The 21,712-nt window shown below is 46.1% G+C and overlaps 1 protein-coding gene and 1 long non-coding RNA gene across 3 annotated transcripts in view; one reads left to right on the plus strand and one right to left on the minus strand.

The window, feature by feature from the left end:
- Positions 1-21,712, minus strand: part of LOC144889664 (uncharacterized) — a 306,207-nt gene that overhangs the window by 188,431 nt on the left and 96,064 nt on the right. The gene's annotated exons all lie outside the window — the stretch shown is intronic.
- LOC137419054 (uncharacterized) overlaps positions 7,460-21,712 on the plus strand; it is a 76,740-nt gene continuing 62,487 nt past the window's right edge. The window contains exon 1 of one of the 2 annotated variants that reach the window (XM_078770745.1): positions 7,460-7,569. The gene's annotated coding sequence lies outside the window, so the exon portion shown is untranslated. The remainder of the gene's footprint in view (positions 7,570-21,712) is intronic. The other variant, XR_013621983.1, reaches the window with a different exon arrangement.

Here is a 21,712-nt window from a genome sequence, read left to right on the forward strand (position 1 = left end):
GTCGTCTACCGCCCTCCCAAACCACACCCATCATTCCTGTCTGACTTCTCCTACTTTCTGACCCAGCTATGTTCCCTCTCCCCCTCAATCCTCCTCCTTGGTGATTTCAATATCCACATGGACTCCACTGACTCCACAATAACCACTGACTTCACTGATTTACTCACCTGCTTTAACCTCACTCAACATGTCGACTTTCCTACCCATATCCGTGGTCACATTTTGGACCTTGTCTGCTCCACTGGATTAAATTTGCACCATCTCTATGGCTCCGACCTCACCCTCTCTGACCACTTAGCCATCACTCTGACCATCAACATCCCCGCCCCAACACCAAGGCATTATCGCACAATCAACTTCCGTAAGCTAAACGCTCTTTCACCTACCTCATTCTCATCCACCCTCTCTGAAAAAATGTCCACTTCTCCCTTCATTGACCTCCACACCCCTTCCGACCTCACTGACTACTACAACCACACTCTCTCCTCCTGCCTTGACCAGCTTGCGCCTGTAAAAACCAAAACAGTTTCTTTCACCCATTCTGCTCCCTGGTTTACCCCTGAACTCCACCTGATGAAAACTCGTGCTCGCCAACTTGAAAGACTCCGCAATAAAACGGGTCTCACAGTTCACTCCCAAGCCTACAAGGACCACATACAACACTACAAAGATGCCCTCTCCCGCGCCCGCTCTGCCTACTACTCTCAAATTATCCACTCTGGCTCCGGAAACCCAAAAGCACTCTTCTCGACAATAAACAAACTCCTCCGCCCCCTGAACACCACCACCCAGTCATTCACAGTAGACAACTGCATCTCCTTCCTCTCTTTCTTCCAACGCAAAATTGACAACATCTACAACAGCTTGACCACCGCCGCACCCGCTCCCCCTCCAACCACCTGCCCCCCCTTGTCCTGCCATCCCCTGTCTCGGTTCTCCCCAATCTCTCCTACTGACCTCTCTGAACTCCTCATAGGAATGAAAACTGCCACCTGCACTCTTGACCCCATCCCCTCCAGCTTTGTCAAAGCCTCCCTCCCTGCTCTCTCTCCACTTATCATTGCAACAATAAACTCCTCCCTGTCTACAGGCATCATCCCACCTTCCCTCAAAATTGCTGCTGTTACCCCCATTCTAAAAAAACCTGGTCTAAACCCTGACACCCTAAACAACTTCAGACCCATCTCCAACCTACCCTTTCTGTCAAAAGTTTTGGAACGCGCTGTAGCCACTCAACTCAAACATCATCTCTCTGCCAATAACCTGTATGAAACATTCCAATCCGGATTCCGCTCCAACCACAGTACTGAAACTGCTCTCCTCAAAATCACCAACGACCTTCTCCTCTCCTCTGACGCTGGCAACCTCAACATTCTCGTCCTCCTCGACCTCAGCGCTGCCTTTGACACCATCGATCACACTATCCTCCTCACCCGACTTGAATCCACCTTTAACGTTACCGGCACTGCCCTCTCTTGGATTAAATCATACCTCTCTGACAGATGCCAGTTCATCTCCATCAATAACTGCAAATCCCCCACTGCTCCCCTCCCCCAAGGTGTCCCCCAAGGTTCAGTTCTTGGCCCCCTCCTCTTCATCCTTTACCTGTCCCCGCTCGGTCACTTAATCCGCCGTCATGGTCTCCAATTCCACTGCTTCGCCAATGACATCCAGCTTTTCATCTCCACCAAGTCCGTCTCCACCGACACCCACTCTATCCTGACAAACTGCATCACTGAAATAAAATCCTGGCTTCAAATCAACTTCCTCAAGCTTAACTGTGATAAATCTGAAATAATCATCATTGGCCCAAAAACGCTCACAAAATCCACCCATAACTTTGCCCTCAACATCGACGGTATCCCAGTATCCACCTCCCCTCACATCCGGAATCTTGGCGTCATCTTTGACCAAACCCTTTCCTTCGACAAATACACTAAACAGATCACAAAGTCAGCCTTCTTTCACCTGAAAAACATTGCCCGTCTCCGCTCATCCCTCTCCTCCACGGCTGCAGAAACCCTCATCCACGCCTTCATCACCTCCCGTCTGGACTACTGCAATAGCCTCCTCTATGGTTCACCCTCAAAAATCACCAATAAACTCCAATACATTCAGAACTCCGCTGCCCGTCTACTCACTCATTCCCGGACCCGTGACCACATCACCCCCGTCCTTTACAAGCTTCACTGGCTCCCCATCCCCCAGAGAATCCAGTACAAAATCCTCCTCTTGACATACAAAGCCCTCCATAACCTGGCCCCATCCTACCTGGCTGACCTCCTCTCCAGACACACTCCCACCCGCAACCTCCGCTCTGCTGGTACCAACCTCCTGACCCCCTCCATCCGGACCAAATTCAGATCCTGGGGGGACAGGGCCTTCTCCATCGCTGCTCCCACCCTCTGGAACTCACTACCTCACACCATCAGAGACTCCTCCTCACTCACCACATTCAAAACATCACTAAAGACCCACCTGTTCAACGCTGCATTCAACATTCAACCCACAGCATTTAACCCCTGACTATCTCTTCTCCTTCTCCCTCCTTTTGCTTTAAATATTTCCCTATTGATTCTTGTCTTTTTGCAATTGTTGTTTTCATGTATTGTTATGCATTATGTTTGCCACTCTGTCAAAGCGCCTTTGGGCTTCTGGAAAAGCGCTATACAAAATAAATGAATTATTATTATTATTATAGAAAAGATCAAGGTTTTGGATGGGGGAGGATAAGAGATGGTGGTGAACAGCTGTTTTAAAGACCTGGAGGGTGGAGTGGGATTGAAGAGAGTGGGGGAGTTTGTTCCAGAGGCGGGAGAAAAGGGGAATACGTCCCTGGGGATGAGGTTGGTATTATATTAATAGAAAAAGCAGGTTTAGGAAAATAAAAACGACGTTTAATGTATACAAATGCAACAATAACCCCAAGAAAAATTGTATAACTCCTAATGTTAATGCATATATACAGTCACGTGAGAAAGTAAGTACACCCCACGTAAAGTTTTGACTTTTTCAACATATTTCAACATACAGCTATTTGATCTTCATTTCAACAATATTGACAGATTAAGGTGATATAATATAACAAATATCATGAAACATTTACATTTTGTAGTCCATTGTATAATTTCAATAAACATAAATGCAAATTTCGCATGTGGAAAAAGTAAGTACACCCTTGGCTCTCATAGGTGGTATTGCCCACTTTGGCAGAAACAACCTCAAGTATGCGTTTCTTGTAACTGTATACCAGTCTCTGATATCGACTGGGAGAAATTTTTGCCCACTCCTCCATGCAGAATTCTTTCAGCTGTGCAATGTTTGAGGGGTTTCTTGCATGCACAGCTCGTTTCAAATCCCCCCACAACATCTCAATGGGATTTAGATCCGGACTTTGACTTGGCCATTCCAGAACCCTCCATTTCTTTCTTCTCAGCCATTCCTTGGTGGATTTACTGGTATGTTTAGGGTCATTGTCATGTTGCAAGGTCCACCTTCGGTTGAGCTTCAACCCACTGACAGATGGCCTCACAGTATCCTCAAGCACCCTCTGGTACAATGAAGAATTCATAGTGGATTCTATGATGGTGAGCTGCCCAGGTCCTCATGCAGCAAAGCTGCCCCAAACCATAATATTTCCACCACCATGCTTTACAGTTGGTATCAGGTTCTTGTGGTCAAATGCTGTCTTTGGTTTTCGCCAAACATGTCTTCTGTTACTGTGGCCAAATAGCTCTACCTTTGACTCATCTGTCCAGAGCCCATTGTTCCAGAAGTGCTGGTTTTTGCCAAGGTGTTCATTGGCCAACGTTAGTCTTGCCCTGATGTTCTTTCTGGACAGCAAAGGGTTCCCCCTGGCACACCTCCCATGTAGATAAAATTTGTGCAGCCTCTTTATAATGGTAGACTCGTGCAGTTTGACATCATCAGTGGCAAGAGCAACCTATAGGTCCCGTGATGACATTCTGGGGTTCTTCAAGACTTCTTTCAGCATCTTTCGGTCTGCTCTCGGGCTGAACTTGCTGGAGCGGCCTGGCCTAAACAAGTTGGCAGTTGTTTGGAATCTTCTCCACTTGTAGATGATCTTCCAGACAGTCGAATGATGGATTTCAAATTGTTTGGAGATCTTTTTAAATCCCTTCCCGGACTCGTAAGCATCTACAACCTTCTTTCTGAAGGCCTCAGAGAGCTCTTTTGATCTAGGCATGGTGACGCCGCACACTTCAACAACAAAGAGCAAACCAAACTAAATGTCTGAGGTTTAAATAAGATAGGTTCCTCCAAGATACCCTCTAACGATGTTCTAATCATTTGCACCTGAGCTGGTGCACCTGATTCTAATTTTAGGTGTTTGAAGTAGTGATAAATGTTGGGGTGTACTTACTTTTTCCACATGCGAAATTTGCATTTATGTTTATTTAAATTATACAATGGACTACAAAATGTAAATGTTTCATGATATTTGTTATATTATATCACCTTTATCTTTCAATGTTGTTGAAATGAAGATCAAATAGCTGTATGTTGACATATGTTGAAAAAGTCAAAACTTTACATGGGGTGTACTTACTTTTTCACGTGACTGTAGATATTGTTTGGCAAATCTACACTATATAATATGACACGATCACAAAACACCCCTCATTAGTAAATGGACCAACCCGTGATCATGGCGGAATGTTGCGGTTTTAAAACTCAGAACATCTGTCCCAATGTGACACAAAACTACTGCAGCGATGTTGAAAAGGGAAGCACAACTCAGCATTCGGTAAAGAGCATACCTGCACCAGGTGAACACTGTATGTTTTGTTAGGTCGGACACTGTAAGGTCGAATCTCGATTCGACTTGAACCAATATCTAATCGCTTGTTCTTGTCACTTAGCAACTCATAGTTTTGTCATAATTCGTCCACAACTTTTTGAGATATCGTGCTATAATATATCATTTTTGGTCCCATCTATCATTGGTGAAGAATCGTTTACAAAATTATAAAATTCTCCGACCCGGATTCGGATTCGGACCTTCACCAAAATTGAATCGGTTCTTCCTCGTCACACACACAACTTGTCCACCAAATTTCGTCCGAATCTGTCCACAATTATTTGAGATATCGTGCTATAGTGTCGTTTTTGGCTTGGTCTTTCAATGGTGAAAAATCAATTTAAAATTTTCAGATCCGCATCTTCACCAAAATCGAATATTTTCGTCCTTGTCACACACCCAACCTCTGCACCAAATTTCTTCCGAATCTATCAACAATTTTGTGAGATATTCTGTTCACAAATAAACAGACAAACAGGGGTGAAAACAAAGCCTCCTTGATGATCCACCTTCATTGTGGAGGTAACAAAAGGTGAAAAGGGTTGAACATCACCTGAAATTAACTTTGTTCATTACACAAGCGGAAGAATCACAAAAGGGTCTTCAGTCTGTCCAGCTTGTGTTCAGTTACCAAGCAGCTTGCTATCGCTTGCCAAGCCAGCCGTTCCTTACCAACGGTTTTGATAAAGTGCTTGCTTTTGTGCTTAAGTCACTTGGCGAGCACTCGACAATAAACTTTTTGTTCTTCCACGAGCCTCGTCTTTGTATCCAAAAACAAATAAATAAACAAGAAAGACGTCGTACAGAGCATAGTATTTGATATAATCCACCCCAAATCCCCCAAAAAGTTTCCATTGAGACATCAAATTGTCCATTTCATTGAGATTAAAGTTGACAATCTTAATCATCGCTCATTGATTTTCAGATGAAAATTTTATGATTTTAAAAGTTTGACTTTTAACTTTTTGACCTTAAATAGTTTGTCTCCCAAATCAGTGAGGCACTTTGCAATTGCTCTTTAATGTTCAGGTTAATCGGATGAAAATCGCTAATTTTTTATACAAATTGATGATTTTAGAAGTTTGACCTGCAGTTGACATTTGACCTTTTAACCTTAAAAAATAGTTGATTCCCCAATTCGGTAATTCAACATGCAAATGCTGTTCAACGCTAATGGCAATCGGATGAAAATTGACTATTTTAGAAAGTTGACCTCAAGATGACCTTTGACCTAAAAAAAAATCAATAGGCTTCTCAGTTGTGACTACCTCTACAACTCGGTAAAGTTTCCTGACGATCAGGGTAGATTTGTAACTTGTGGGCAATTGACATAAAAACAGACAAATAAGAAACCTGTCGTGCACAGAACGATACTTGCGAAATCCCTAAAATAGGTTGTTATCCTTTAGCCGATGTTGACCTTTGGCCTATGTTGACCTTTTAGCCGATGTTGACGTCAAAAATAATAGGTGGCTGAATTCATTGTCCTGATATGCAAATCCCCTTTAAATTTCAAGTGAATCGGATGAAAATTGAGGGTTTTTATAAATCTGCCAAAATTGTTGACCATTGGCCTATCCTAACATTTTGACCTCAAAATTTGTTTTTCCTTATGGCCAACTCTACGATTTGGTGAGGTTTCATAAAGATCGGTGGTTTGTGCCCAGGACCCCAACAAATGTTAATCCACCTCTGCCTGACTGACTGACTCACTCACATATACACTCACTCACACACTGTGAATCACTCACTCACTCACTGACTAAGTGACACTCACTCACACAACGAATCATACTCATTGACTGACTTAATCACATACTCTCTGACTGTCTGACTTACACGCACTTACTTACTCACATACATACTAATTGGCTCACACTGACTCACTCAACTCAATGACTGACTCACACAATGCACTCACTGTCTGCCTCACTGACTCGCTCACTCACTGACTCACACTCACTCACTCACTGACATGACTGACTCTCTCAATGTCTAACTGACTTACTCTGACTGTCTCACTTACACCCACTCACTCACTGACTCACTCAATTCACACTGACTGACTCACTCACACACACTCACACTCACTTACTTACTTACCTTCACTCACTTACCTACGGATGGACACTGCTTGATCGATAAGTTTATCGGACTAAGGTCCAGGTGAGCTAAAAACGTGTTTGTTACCTGGTAAAAAGTAAGACAAGTTTTAGGAATCCTTTTTAACATAACACGAATGTAAGTACACGACTACACGTGGTCATGGTGGGGAGTGACACATTTATTTTATATCAATAAATTATAAAAAACGGGGAATATCAATTAATTATGTAATTATAAAAGGGGGAAATATCAATTAATTATCTCATCATTTCTCCGTCAAATTGAGTGTGACGTCACATCATGTTAGATATGATTTTACATTGATCATTTCACAGGGAATCACTAGATCATTGGAGTCGATGAAACTTGTGTTATAATGCAAATGTACAATGTATTATACAAATGTACAATGTACAATGGAAGTATACACGTCACGGACGTTGTTACGGATGTTAACTTGTTACATTACACATACACCGCCTAGTGGGTGATTATGGCCTGCATGGTAATACGGTGGGGTGTACTTCCGGCGTCACTTCCGGGCTGGACGTGGGACACGACTTGCATGAATTGACATCGGCTCCGTGTCCTTTTCCACAAGCGGCTGAAACAGTGATCGGGTCGGATCTTCTGAGGAAAAGGTTTGTTCGGAGTTTCTCATTTTATTATTAATACTGAGAAAGATATTGTGTAAAACGATAATTTGAAGTGATTCTTCACAATATTAATAGAGATCTTGGGCGACCATGATGATTATACATAGCACGATATGTCGAAGAGATGTGGATGGATTATGGCGAAGCTTTGGGGATGAGATGGGGAGGTGAGAAGAAGAAAAAGAGGCGGATTCGATTTAGGTTCAGGTCCGAATCCAGATCCGGTCTATCACTATCAGTGGATACAAAACGTTTCCTGTTTATCCTGGCGGAGGTTTGTGCGATACCGAGTGACGTTCTACGTCCTAACTTGTGAAACTAATCCTGGTGTTGGCTTCATGGTTAATGTGGCTGCTTTAGTTTGAGATGTTAGGGTCGCGCCGTTAAAATAACACCAGGTGGTTTGACTCGGCGCGTCGTCCTTTTGAAGTCGGCAAAATGAGTACCGGCATCCCGGAAACAGGAGGCACTGCATCAGCGGCGCGCGAAACTGGAAGTGTTTTTTTTTTTAGGGGAATCGGTCTTGGGTCTTGGTGACATAAATCATCAATTTTCAACATAGTATGGCGACCATGGTGCAGGAATTGTGCCTTTGATGATACAAGCATGGCATTTGGCAAACAGTCAGAGTATATCCTACGAAAGATATTTGGCGATAGGGGCATCGCAGATTTGTCCTTTTTTGAAAAATGGCCGCCATTGTTGTCACAGGACAAATCTGCGATGGCCCTATAGCCAAAATATATTCCTCAGGGCATACTCTAACTGTGTGCCAACTCTCGTGCTTGTATCATCAAAGGCACATTTCTCCCAAATATTTCACCTATCTGCCGTACTAAAAATTGGGCGCCATTTTTTTTGGACACATCTGTGATGACTCTAATAGTAATAGTCAGAATATTGAACTGTGTACCAAATATCATGCTTGCATGATTCAAACAACAGTTTGAACAAATTAATATACCATACACCATATACCATAATATACCATATAAATTGTGGCCATTTCAAAAAACATTGTTGTCACAGGACAAATATATCATAATCCTATAGTTAGGGGTCTTTAATTGTGTGCCAAATGTCAAGCTTGTATGACCACAAAAACAGTTTATACACAGTAATGTACCAAATATATGTAAAATAAGCAATGGAGGCCATTTCGAAAAATGGTTGCCATTGTTGTCACACGACAAATCTGCGATGGCCCTACAACCAAATATCTTCCTCAGGGCGTACTCTAACCGTTTGCCAACTCTCGTGCTTGTATCATCAAAGTCACAATTCTCCCAAATATTTCACCGATCTGCCGTACGAACAGATTCACTTGATGTATGTATACTGAAACGCAAAAGAAACTTACCACCTTTGAAACCTTTAAATATCAACAATAACACTGCGTGTAGTAAATGTGTGAACTTATTTGTGGACAATAGTGTCCTCACTGTCAGACAAAACGGTCACGGATGGTCACTTGAACTTTCAATGGTCACTTCATAGCACAGCTGTTGAACAGCCGTTTTGACTGTCAGTGATTAGCCAAGCGGTACGGGATGATTTTAATGAGCTGCACGTGATGTCTTGATATTGGCTTTAAAAAGGCCAGTGCAAAATGGGCATTTCAATCAACATGCCACGATTGTCAAGGGATCAACGGCAGCGTGCCCTGGGCATGCTGCAAGGTGGACTGAGCTACCGTGAGGTGGCACGTCGCCTTGGCTGTTCATACCAGACGATATCGGCCCTGGTGGACAGAGACACCCTCCACAACTCTGCAGATGACAGACCTCGATCAGGGAGGCCAAGAGTCACCACAGCAAGGCAGGACAGACAGATGGTCCGAAGTCACCTGCGGGATCGATTCCGTCCAGCATCCCGCACTGTGGCAGAAACTCCGGCGAAACCTTCAAACAAGTGGTAAGTTTCTTTGCAGTCTTCGTGAGAGGCCGTTGGTGAAGTATGCGACAGGTACGGTGTGCGAAGGAGGAGGCGTGCGAGAATGTCCGACTCGGGGGTGTGTGAGGAAAAAGTGCGCGCCGAGGAGTGAGTGTGCTGTCGAGAGTGAGTTGGTCGTAGCGTGTGTGCGGGGTGGCACATGGAAGCGTGGGATGGTGAGTGTTACGAAGGGTGTAATGGAAGAGTGTGCGCAGGAGGATGCGCGAGAAAGGTGTGTAACGGACGGGTGCATGAGGAAAGGGTGCGCTGCCGAGAGTAAGGGAGAATGCACACCTGTGGTGAGTGTTACGGAGGAAGTAACGGGAGATTGTGCGCAGGAGGAAGCATGAGAAAGGTGTGTAACGGACAGGTGCATGAGGAAAGAGTGCGCTGTCAAAAGTAAGAAAGAATGCACACCTGTGGTGAGTGTTACGGAGGGTGTGAAGGGAGAGTGTGCGTGAGAAAGGTGTGTAACAGAGGAGTGTATGGGTACAGGGTGCGCTGTCAAGAGTAAGGGTGAGTGCGTGACTGAGTGTGAAGGTGAGAGTAGTGAGAGTGACACGGAGCATGAGTTGGTGGTGACAGGTGACATAGGATGTACACCTGGAATGGAAGGATGCACACCTGGAATGAAAGAGAGTGTATGGGAATGCACGCTGGAGGTGGTGGTGAAGCACGTGATTGGGTGTGCGAGGGAGAACACAACCATAATTGTCACAGAGGAGGTGACCGAGAAGGGGGTGCGAAGAGGTGTGTTGTTAAGGTGTGCGAACGACGAGTGTGTGCAAAGGTGTGCGGTGGTCAGGTGTGTGACCAAGTCTGTGAGCAGAATGAGTGTACCTGGGTGTGTCAGGGAAGGTGCAATGACCAAGAGCATGGGGACGGCTGGATGTGTGAGCAAGGAACGGGCTGCGGGGTGTAAGCATGCGAAGGGAGCATCGACGATAACCGGGGTAGCGGTTAGAACGACGTATAGCCGAAGCGAGCCCTCGGTGTGTGCTGGGATTCGCGTGCAGCGAGGACCAGCGGGGATCTGAACCATGGCGGTTTGGAAAGAACCGCCGTACACGATCCACGCTGGGCCTCGCCCGGAACGGTCGCGTCCGAGCTCCGCCAGGCGGAGCGGGCGGTCTGGTTGGAAGGGTCGTCATGGCGACCCCTTTTTGTTGAGACGTTCCAGCAGGGCGAGATCGGTCCATTGGACGGCTCCGTGCCGAGATGGTGCGTTGGCTCTCGGCCCGAGTAAACCTTCCTTGCACCGAATGCCAGACGGACCAATCCGCTGGCAACGAACCACCCGCATTCATTGCTCAGCTTTACGAAGCTGGGCTTTGGACAGGAATTGGCGCACCGAGAGGCTCAAGTGAGTGGACGGTGATGATGATGATGATAGTGTGATTTGATCCAAAATTTAGAATAGTGAGTGGAATTGGCAGATGATTGGAAAATTTTGGATTTGTGGAATTTGGACGAGCAAAATTTATAGTAAGGGATGCCCCATGTGATGGGATGGCCAATCCACCATCCCTCACAGAGCGGGGGCAAAGGAGCACTAGACTTATGGGGTTTATGGCAGTGAAAACTAGCCCGGGAGGGTTAGGATATAATGATAGGGATCCAGAGATGACAATAGGTAACGTTAAGGTTAGGTAGCTACAGTGGACAGGTAGCTGGGGACGTAGAGAGGGTAGTTGGATGATAATGACGAGGGAGCGCAGTAGTTTATAGGGGCGACGGGGAAGCGCAAGTTCTAGAGGGTAGCAGGTAGTTCAGATGATGCCGTGTGAGAGTTGGAGGTGTATTCAGGTGTATTGAGCATGGTATGAGTAAATGATTGTGAATTGTATTGAGATTGCACAGGTGTGCAACTGAACAGGTGGATGGAGCAGTGTATGAGGGAGTGATTGTGATTGTGAGTTGTGCTGACCAAATGGTCCAGGGAGGAAGGAGGGTGCAGGAAGCACCAGGTGTAGGTGTGATTGCACAGGTGTGCAACTACAGGTGAATGGAGAACAGGTGTATGGAATAAATGGTATGGAGTATATGGAGTATGGGAATGGATGGTCGTGGAGTGAGTATGGTAGAAACTATGGAGTGGAGTGGATGGTGCGAAGGTGTGAATGGGGGAAGGATGGACCCCCATCACGAATACCCGGGGAGGGTAGTGTAAGTGTTAGGTAGAGGGTATAGGTAAATTGTGGTTGGATATTGGCATCTGTGGTGCGGGTGAGAGAATGGTATTTGGATGGGTGCATTAGTGTTGTGGAAATGGCTGGGCATGTAGCCTGTTAGTGTGTGTAGTTGGTTTGGGCACTCCACCACTGTGAGGATGTCGGCCAGGTGAGGCCGCAGGTGGGCTCTGGGATCCGGTAGAGTTGTTGTGGATGGGGCCCGAGGATCCGGAGGACGGACCCGGGTAGCCCAGTGCCAGAGGGTACCACGGGGTGACAGAGCCAGGAGGGGCCTTCCCCAGTAGATAGGTTAGGTTAAGGAGCAGGTAAGCTCGGGTGGCAACTACAGTGGTGGAGGTGTGCAGGTGGGTAGACCTCCTGGGAGAGCTACACTCCCCAGCCCTGAAATTGTGCAAGGGCACAGGGAGATGAATCGGGGGAGTGAGACCCCAAATTGAGAAGCACCACAGTTTGGTCAATGGGAATTGGTTTTTAGAACCCATAGTGTAAGTTGGCCAATGGATTGGCAGGGAAAGACCCCGGGTAGTGTAAAGTGTATTAAAGTCATTTAGAAAGTAGTTAGGATAAAGGTCTCCTCGCACCATCTACATGCACTCACCTGAGATGACGTACCTCCACACCATGCCATGTTTTATTATTTTTATGATGCAAATGTTTGGAATGTGAGACGCATCATGACGTGGGTGTGACATTGTGCTGTGTGTTCCATCTCTTCCTCCTTATGAGGATTGATGATGAATTGGGTGATGGCAAATTTTGGATAGTGGGATTGTGAAGACGAATTTGGTGTAGGGGAAATATGGGGAAGACGTGACATTAGCGACGAATTTGTAAATGTGTAGATTTTGTAAATATGGGGTAAGGGCAAGGGTAGTGTAGGTGACAGGGGGGGTGACGTACGTTAGGGACGAGCTTTCTCACTTCGCTCTCCGTACGCACTTCGCCTTGCATTGCCTTATTGGTGTGTACCCTTGTGACCTTACCCCTCGCTCATCTGTCTTCCCCCTTTTGTCTCCCACATGAGGACCCGTGCGCCACTGGGCACCGGGGGGAGCGTGCGTGAGTCGGCCATTGTGCGCCCGAACCTCTCGCAACCACAGCTGTCTGCATCGATGCACCACATTATGGACCACACGTCTGTGGCCAAGCACCACTTATGGACCCCATGGGTTGGGGCATGGCCCCTCTGCTGGAACCGGCCATGAAGGCCGGAAATCTTGCTGGCGGACCTTGATCACAGGGCACCGATGCCCCACAGGTGAACCACACTAGTCGGCCCTGTGGGCCATAAATAAAATAAATAAAAATGGACACGTTGGGTGCACGTTTTATTACAAATAGGCCGCCAGCAAAGGAAGATGACAACAACTGGAAGAGAGCAAATAGCCAGCAGAGGGAGCCGAAGAGCAAGAGACCACCTGCAGGGTTAGGGGTTGTTGATTTATTTTTATTCATTGAACAATGATGACTGTGCACCGATTGGTGCTTGAGGGTGTGTTGGTGCGTTTTGGGTGCTTTCAGGGTGCATTGATGCAGAGCAGACTGTCTCCCCCCCCAGAAAGAACAATCACATGTCCTGGGTTGCGTTTTGTAAATAAAGTAAAGCCATTGTAAATAATGCTCCCCACCGTCAGTGTATAGTTTGAAGACCATTCCGCAATTCGGTTAGCTGTGGGCGTGAATCTGTTAGGTAGGGTGCAATGGAGCAGCGGGACATATTTATTGCTGTTTTAAAACTGTCGCACTCAGGGTCAGGTTAAAAGTAGAGGGAACTACACCTACGACTTAGGGTGCATCAAACGCCCTTAGGTTCTTGGATTTTAATGTCTATTCTCTCAAATGTTACACTTGTTGGTAGAAGTATGTATGCAAAAAATAAATGAAATCAGAGGTGGTCCTGGGTGGCCACCGGCCACTTTTATATATTTAGGGCCATTTTCGGGGCCGCACTATGTAAAAATGTTTGATTTTGTTATTTTACACCCAAACCTAGTCATGTTTGGTATCAAATTGAAGGTCTTGATGAGAGGAATACAAATATAACAATTTTATGCAAAAAACGATGGTTTGATAATTAGTTTGTATTTTTACATGAATGAAATCGGAGGTCTAATCGTGGGTCCCATACTAGTAGTCTAATAATATCCTTTATTTTCTTTCAGATGGCAGATAAGAAGACCAGATTAGCAAGTGCCATTTTTGGTCTTGGCAATGCTTTTACAGAAGCAGATGGTACATTGACAGGAGTCCGCCTCCCAACTTGCCGGCAGGTTCTTCGATGCGTGATGTGGTACATCCAGAAAGAAATATGTGAAGGCAAACAAACTCAGCCACTGAAATGGAAATCTGCCAGCATCGTCCTTATCCAGCTGAAAAAATTCTACACTAAAGCAAATATTCCTATGCTTTCAGACCATCAATGCTGCAAACTAATACTTGACCTTCTTAATGACAATAACAAATTGCGTCAAATACCTGTTTCTCGCTGAGAATCTCCAAGCACTTTGGCTAAGTTGCAAACCATGAATGAACGTCTTGATAAGACCTTTGGTGTATGGACAAAAGATGCAATGACAAACATTAAGAATGAGGAAGATAGAGTATTTTTAGAGTCAATGAAATCTGACAGAGTAGCCTCATTTGGTGGTGTTGACAAGAAGAAAGTTGATAAAGATCATAGAAAAGAAAAACGCCTCTTAGCGGAAGCTTCAAGACGAGAACGTCATGAATCATCCAGTGTACAAGAGATGACAATTAGTTCTGTATGCTCTGATGATAGTGACTCTGCAGATAGCTTGGAAGAAACTGAAGAAGAGGCGATTCCAGAGTTTCAAAGGAAGCGTAGTCACCACAGATCAACATATGCAGGTACATCTGCCTTTATTCCTCATGATATTCTGAAAAGACATTCAGTTGTGTCTGTTGCTACTCGACTAAACATAACTCCTGTTCAACAGGTTGCGCTCACCAAAGCTGTAATTCAAGAGGCAGGAGGTGATCCACGTCGTGTGGCCAAGTCGTACTCAACTGCTGATAAGGCTCGACGATCAATAACAAGTGCTATCGCCAAAGATATTCAAGAAAATTGGATCGCCCCAACAGCTGCAACACTTCACTGGGATGGCAAGCAGATACCAACGCTCACAAACAAGAATGTCAAGGAAGAAAGATTGCCAGTGTTGGTTGGGAATGCCACTGATGTAAAGCTACTGGGGGTGGCTAGATATCCTCCTGGAAGTGATAGGTCATCAGGTGACATCATTGCCGAGCACACTTACACGTATCTACATTCATGGAAGTGCAAACAATCAGTTGTCAACTTATGTTTTGACACAACAGCATCAAACACTGGACACGTTACAGCTGCCTGTGTTACCATTCAATCAAAACTGGACCGTGCTCTTCTGTGGTGTGCATGTCGCCATCATGTTGGAGAGGTAATCCTGGATCATGTGTTTGACGTTCTCAAAATTGAGGCATCAAAGTCTCCAGAAGTATCTTTGTTCCAAAAATTCCAGAAGAATTGGGAACGCATATCGCATGCAAAGAATGAAAGTTTAACCAAAATTGACATTTCCATGTACAATGACTATGCACAACAGCTGCTTTTATCCTGCAAAAACAAGGTTTTAAGCACAATCCGCACAAGCGCTTCATACTGTAGGGAAGACTACAAGGAAATGGCACAACTCTGCCAGGTAGTCCTCGATGATGATGTCACAAAACAAGGAACACTCCACAGACCAGGGGCCATGCATAAAGCAAGGTGGATGTCAAAGATTCTTTATTCCATCAAAATATGCCTACTTGAAGAGCAAATTTCTCTACTACCTCGAGGAACTGTAACAACACAACATCAACAGAAAAAACTGAAGGAGTTTGTTGTTTTTGTTGTTTATATTTATTGTGATTGGTGGCTCATATGTCAGTCTGCTTCAAATGCCCCATGGTTTGATTTGTGCTTTTACAAGACTCTGCTCAACTATAAAGCTGTCAACTCAACCATTTCAGTCAGCGCTGTGAAAGCCTTTGATAGACATTTGTGGTATTTAACCCCAGAACTGGTTGTTTTGGCACTGTTCAGCAATGCAATTCCTCAAAAGGATCGTCGTGCCCTTGCAGATGTGTTACTGGCCATACAACCAGATGAAATGCCAAGCACTCCAAAACACCGCTACGGTTCTGGATATGGCAAACCGTCATTTCCAAAAATTACAGAAGCGACAACCCTGGCTGATCTTGTGAACGAGGACTCGTGGTTTACAGTAAACCTTCTTCACCTAGATATGACCTTCCTAACAGAGGATGTTGACACTTGGCAGAACAATGAGCACTTCAAGGCAGCCAAGTCCATTGTGGATGGGCTTAATGTTGTGAATGACCCTGCGGAGAGAGCAGTAAAGCTCGCAACTGATTTTGTCTCAACTGCAAGAAGAGAAGACCACTTCCAAAATCTTCTTCAAGTGGTTGAATGTGACCGCAAAGCGAGGCCAAATTTGCGGAAACGAGCAAAGTTGGAGTAGTGACATTGGCGTTGTGCTTAATACATTTTCAAACTTTTAATCAATGAAAGTACAATACTACAACACTGTACTACAACTTTGTAATATGAAGAACGATTTTGGTTAATTTTACATTGACATGTAAGGTTGTTTTAACTGTTTGATATTAGGCATTTAGTAAAAGTAGGACTTTACTTTTGTATATAGGTATAATGGTTAATTTTACATTATCTTGTAGTTAATTTTACATTATCTTGTAAAGTAGTTTAGCTGTGGCCCTAAATGGCCCTAAATATATAAAAGTGGCCGGTGGCCACCCAGGACCACCTCTGATTTCATCTATTTTTTGCATACATACTTCTACCAACAAGTGTAACATTTGAGGGAATAGACATTAAAATACAACAACTTTTTGAAAATCATGGGGCGTTTGATGCACCCTAACCTACGTGTCACACTAAGTTAAAGTTATAGGCCCGGGACGTGCCTAAGAGGAGGAGGGTGCAGTGTTGCGGATATGAGGATTGTATTTTGTTGATTGTGTTGTATTGTATAGTAAATTGTTGTGAATTATTGTTTTAGTCTGAGCCCTCCTTGCTCCAGTGTGTATAAAGGTCAAAGGGCGTCCCATAATTAGTCCATATAGCATACACGTCAGCCAATCATAGAATATCCCTGTTCAGTAGTTTATTTCCTTATTCTGTGCATTAGGGTAAGGCTGTGTCTCCCATTAATTGAAATACTCCATTGCACCAAGTGAAATAAGAATAGATCCCCTTTCATTTCATTTCAATGGCCAACTGCATCTTGGGCGGTTTTCTTCAACCACCATTGGCCACGAGGCAGGGTCGGAGAAGAAAGGCGTGCCCACCCATCATCATCAAGGGCGGAGCCAGAGGGCTGTACCAATCAGGGCCGAAGGAGCTCACCGATGGGCGTGTCCGGGAGGCGGGCGGCTTGATTCGCCGGAGGCATTATAAAAGCGCACGCAGAAGAGTGGTAAAAGATGGCGTAGAGAGGTCCATGACAAGAGAGGTCCATGACAAGAGAGGTCCATGACAAGAGTTGCGGCAAAGAGATCACCGAGAAGAGAGTTGAGTAAGGGATCCCTGAAGAGAGCAGCTTGAGCCACCGCGGCTGCATCAACAGCAGTTTGCACCACCGAAACTGCAGCCACAGTAGCTTGGGGCCTGGACGGACGTTTTGGAGCAGGGCCACGAAGGAACGGCGGCTGCCCAATGCGCCGATCGTGCTGCAGGAACCGTTGGACCTCCCTCTCCCTCCAGCCATCCACCTCCTGCCATTCCGATCATCATTCCCCGTGTGAGTTTGTTTTGTTTGTTCTGTCCTGGGTATTTAATTAAGTTTGTATAAGCTAGTATTTTCACTGTGTCACCTGCTCTTTCCATGTTCCCTGTACATAACTTTGACTGCTCCTTTTGCTTGTGTGTGTAAATAATAAATCCCGTTACTCTTTTATACTTCTTCTTCTTCCTCTTTACATTCGGTCGCTTTAGAGGTTTCCAAATTGAATATCTGTGGCGCGATCCGGCCAACGTTCGGGAATCGGGTGAATCGGGGAAACTGTACGACCGCGGGGCCTCCGCTCGGCAAACACAACATCTTATCCACGGGCCGTAACAATATATATATATATATATATATATATATATATATATATATATATATATATTGTTACGGACACGGCTAAAGATGTTGCTTGACCGAGCGGAATGGCTGCCGTGTTCGTACAGTTAACCCGATTACCCCGAAAGTTGGCCAAATCGCGTCACAGATATTCAATTGGGGAAAACTCTGAAGCGATCGAATGGAGAGAGGAAGAAGAGGACGAAGACGTACAGAAGAGGAACAGGATTTATTATTTATACCACACAAACGAAAAGGAGCAGTCAAGGTTATTTACAGCAGGTGATACAGTGCAAAGATTAGCTTATCTAACTGGCTTACTTAGTCCCAGACAGACCACAGACAAACGGACAAGGCTGACTCACACAGGGATTGATGGCAGGTAGACCGATGGCACAAGGTGCACCTTGGCCTGGGGACAGGATACAGCTCAGTCTTTGGGAGGTCTTTCTTAATGGCAGAGGTCTCTCGGCGCTCGGAGGGTGCGTCCTTTCTCCTTCAGCTCTGCGTGCATCTCACGTCACCACTCCCTCTGCTGCGCATGCTCAACGGGGAGTGACATGCCCTCGGCTGGTTGGCTCCGCCCCACTGGGCCTGGTCCGCCACTTCCATTGGGTGTGGGGGTTACCGGGCTCCGCCCTTGACGAGGAGCTGACAGAGAGCCCCTTTTTGGTAACCCCGTCGAGCACATGTTCGATGGCGGCTCGTTGGGAAGGCCTGGTTCCCTCCCAACACCCCCTACCAACCAAGCCGGAGTGAGGACGCGCACTTCCCGCGCCCGCTGCTGCCGTTGCTGTTGTTGTTGTTGTTGCTGCTGAACCGTGAGGAAGAGCTGCGGGGAGGTATCGGGAGGTCCTAAACTTCCGAACGGTGCCATACAATCACATTCTGGTGCAACGAAGGGTCAGAATTAATGGAAACGAGTCCTTAACTGACATAGACTAAGAATAACTAGCAAGATATCCTATAGTTGTCTTGCATGAGATGCGGTGAACCTGGGCCCGACATTTAATGGGGGAAATAGGGGGAGGTCGGGTCTACAGAGTGTTGTTTACAGCAAATGGGACTAGGGAATGGGGGATTGGGGATAGTTCGGAAGTATTGAGGAAATAGGGGAATATTTACAAGCGGATATGGATGGATGCAAATCCCATATCCGCAACATTGCACCCTTCTCTACCTCGGGGCGTCCCGACCCGATAAATTTTTACCTACTTTAGTGTGGCACTCAGATGTAGTTCCCTCTACTATTAACTCAACCCTGAGTGCGACAGTTTTACAGATATTCACAAATGAGTAAATATGTCCCCCTGCGACGTTGCACCCTTCTCCTAACTGAAACACACGCACAGGATAACCGAATCGCGGAATGGTCTTCAAACTATACATTGACGGTGGGGAGCATTATTTACTTTATTTACAAAACTAACCCAGGACCTGCGATTGTTCTTTCTGGGGGGAGACAGTCTGCTCTGCATCGACGCACCATGAAAACACCCAAAACGCACCAATACATTCTCAAGCACCAATCAGTGCAGTCACCACTGTTCATCAATGTTCAACAATAAAAAAATAACCAAACAACCCCGAACCCTGCAGGTGATCTCTTGCTCTTCGGCTCCCTCTGCTGGCTATTATTATGTCTTCCAGTTGTTGTCATTCTCTCTCATTTTCTTACTGGCGGCCTATTTGCAATAAAGTGTGCCCAACGTGTCCATTTTATTTTCTTTATTTATGGCCCACAGGGCCGACTACGTGTGGTTCACCTGTGGGGCATCGGTGCCCTGTGGCCAAGGTCCGCCAGCAAGATTTCGGGCCCTCATGGCCGGTTCCAGCAGAGGGGCCATGCCCCAACCCATGGGGTCCATAAGTGGTGCTTGGCCACAGACATGTGGTCCATAAGGTGGTGCATCGATGCAGACAGCTGTGGTTGCGAGAGGTCCGGGCGCCCAATGGCGGACTCACGCACACTCCCCTTGGCGCCCAATGGCACACAGGTCCTCATGTGGGAGACAAAAAGGGGGAACAAGACAGATGAGCGAGGGGTAAGGTCTCAAGGGTACACATCCACAAAGGCAATGCAAGGTGAAGTGCGTACGGAGAGCGAAGTGAGAAAAGCTCGTCCCTACCGTACGTCACCCCCCTTGTCACCTACCCTACCCTTGCCCTTACCCCATATTTACAAAAATCTACATCATTTACAAATTCGTCGCTAATGTCTCGTCTCCCCATATTTCTCCAATACCAAATTCATCACCACAATCCCTCTAGCCAAAATTTGCCATCACCCAATTCGTCATCAATCCTCATAAGGAGGAAGAGATGGAACATCAAGCACAATGTCACACCCACGTCATGATGCGTCTCACATTCCAAACATCTGCACAATAAAATAACAAAACATGGCATGGTGTGGAGGTACGTCATCTCAGGTGAGTGCATGTGGATGGTGCGAGGAGACTTCAATCCTAACTATCCTCTAAATGACATTAACACACTTTACACTACCCGGGGTCTTTCCCTGCCAATCCATTGGCCAACTTACACTATGGGTTCTAAAAACCAATTCCCATTGACCAAACTGTGGTGCTTCTCAATTTGGGGTCTCACTCCCCCGATTCATCTCCCGGTGCCCTTGCACAATTTCTGGGCTGTGACGTGTAGCTCTCCCAGCAGGTCTACCCACCTGCACACCTCCACCACTGCAGTTGCCTCCCGAGCTTACCTGCTCCTTACCTAACCTATCTAACTGGGGAAGGCCCCTCCTGGCTCTGTCACCCCTTGGTGCCCTCTGGCACTGGGCTACCCGGGTCCGTCCTCCGGATCCTCGGGCCCCATCCACAACAACTACTACCGGCTCCCAGAGCCCACCTGCGGCCTCACCTGGCCGACATCATCACAGTGGTGGAGTGCCCAAACCAACTACACACACTAACAGGCTACACGCCCCGCCATTTCCACAACACTAATGCACCCATCCAAATACCATTCTTCCACCCGCACCACAGATGCCAATATCCAACCACAATTTACCTATACCCTCTACCTAACACTTACACTACCCTCCCCGGGTATTTGTGATGGGGGGTCCATCCTCCCCCCATCCACACCTTCGCACCACGCACACCACTCCGTACCACTTACTCCAACTCTCTCCACACCACTCATTCTCTGCTCCATATATTCCACACACCATGTATTCCACACACCATGTATTCCACACACCTCTTGGTGCACACCTGTGCACTCACACCTGGTGCCACCTGCACCCTTCTCTCCCCCAAGCGCATTCGCGCTGATCCACAACAACACTCACTACTCACTAGTCCCTCATACACTGCTCCATACACCTGTTCAGTTGCACACCTGTGCAATCACACCTGTTCAATCCTCAAACACACGGCATCATCTCAGCTAACTACTCCCCTCTGAAACTTGCGCTTCCCAGTCGTCCCTTTAAACTATTGCGCTCCCTCGTCATTATCATCCACACTAATCTACCTGCGTCCCCACTACAGGTATCCTTGTCACTAACTAACCTTAACATTACCTAATGTCATCTTCTAGGGCCCTACACACAATATCCTAACCCACCCGGGCTAGTTTTCACTGCCATACACCCCATAACTAGTGCTCCTTTGCCCCCCTTCTGTGAGGGATGACAGAGTTGCCATCCCACCACATCGGGGAGGTCCCACTATAAATTTTGCTCGTCCAAATCCAACCAATCAAAAATTTTCTATTTACTGCCAATTCTATTCACTTTCTAAATTTCGTATCAAAACCACTATCACTATTATCATCATCACCGTCCACTATGTCCTAGCCTCGGTGCGTCATGACATCATTAAACTC

This window comes from Myxine glutinosa, chromosome 1 (genome assembly GCF_964187855.1).
Source record: "Myxine glutinosa chromosome 1, kmMyxGlut1.1, whole genome shotgun sequence".
NCBI classification, from domain to species: domain Eukaryota; kingdom Metazoa; phylum Chordata; class Myxini; order Myxiniformes; family Myxinidae; genus Myxine; species Myxine glutinosa.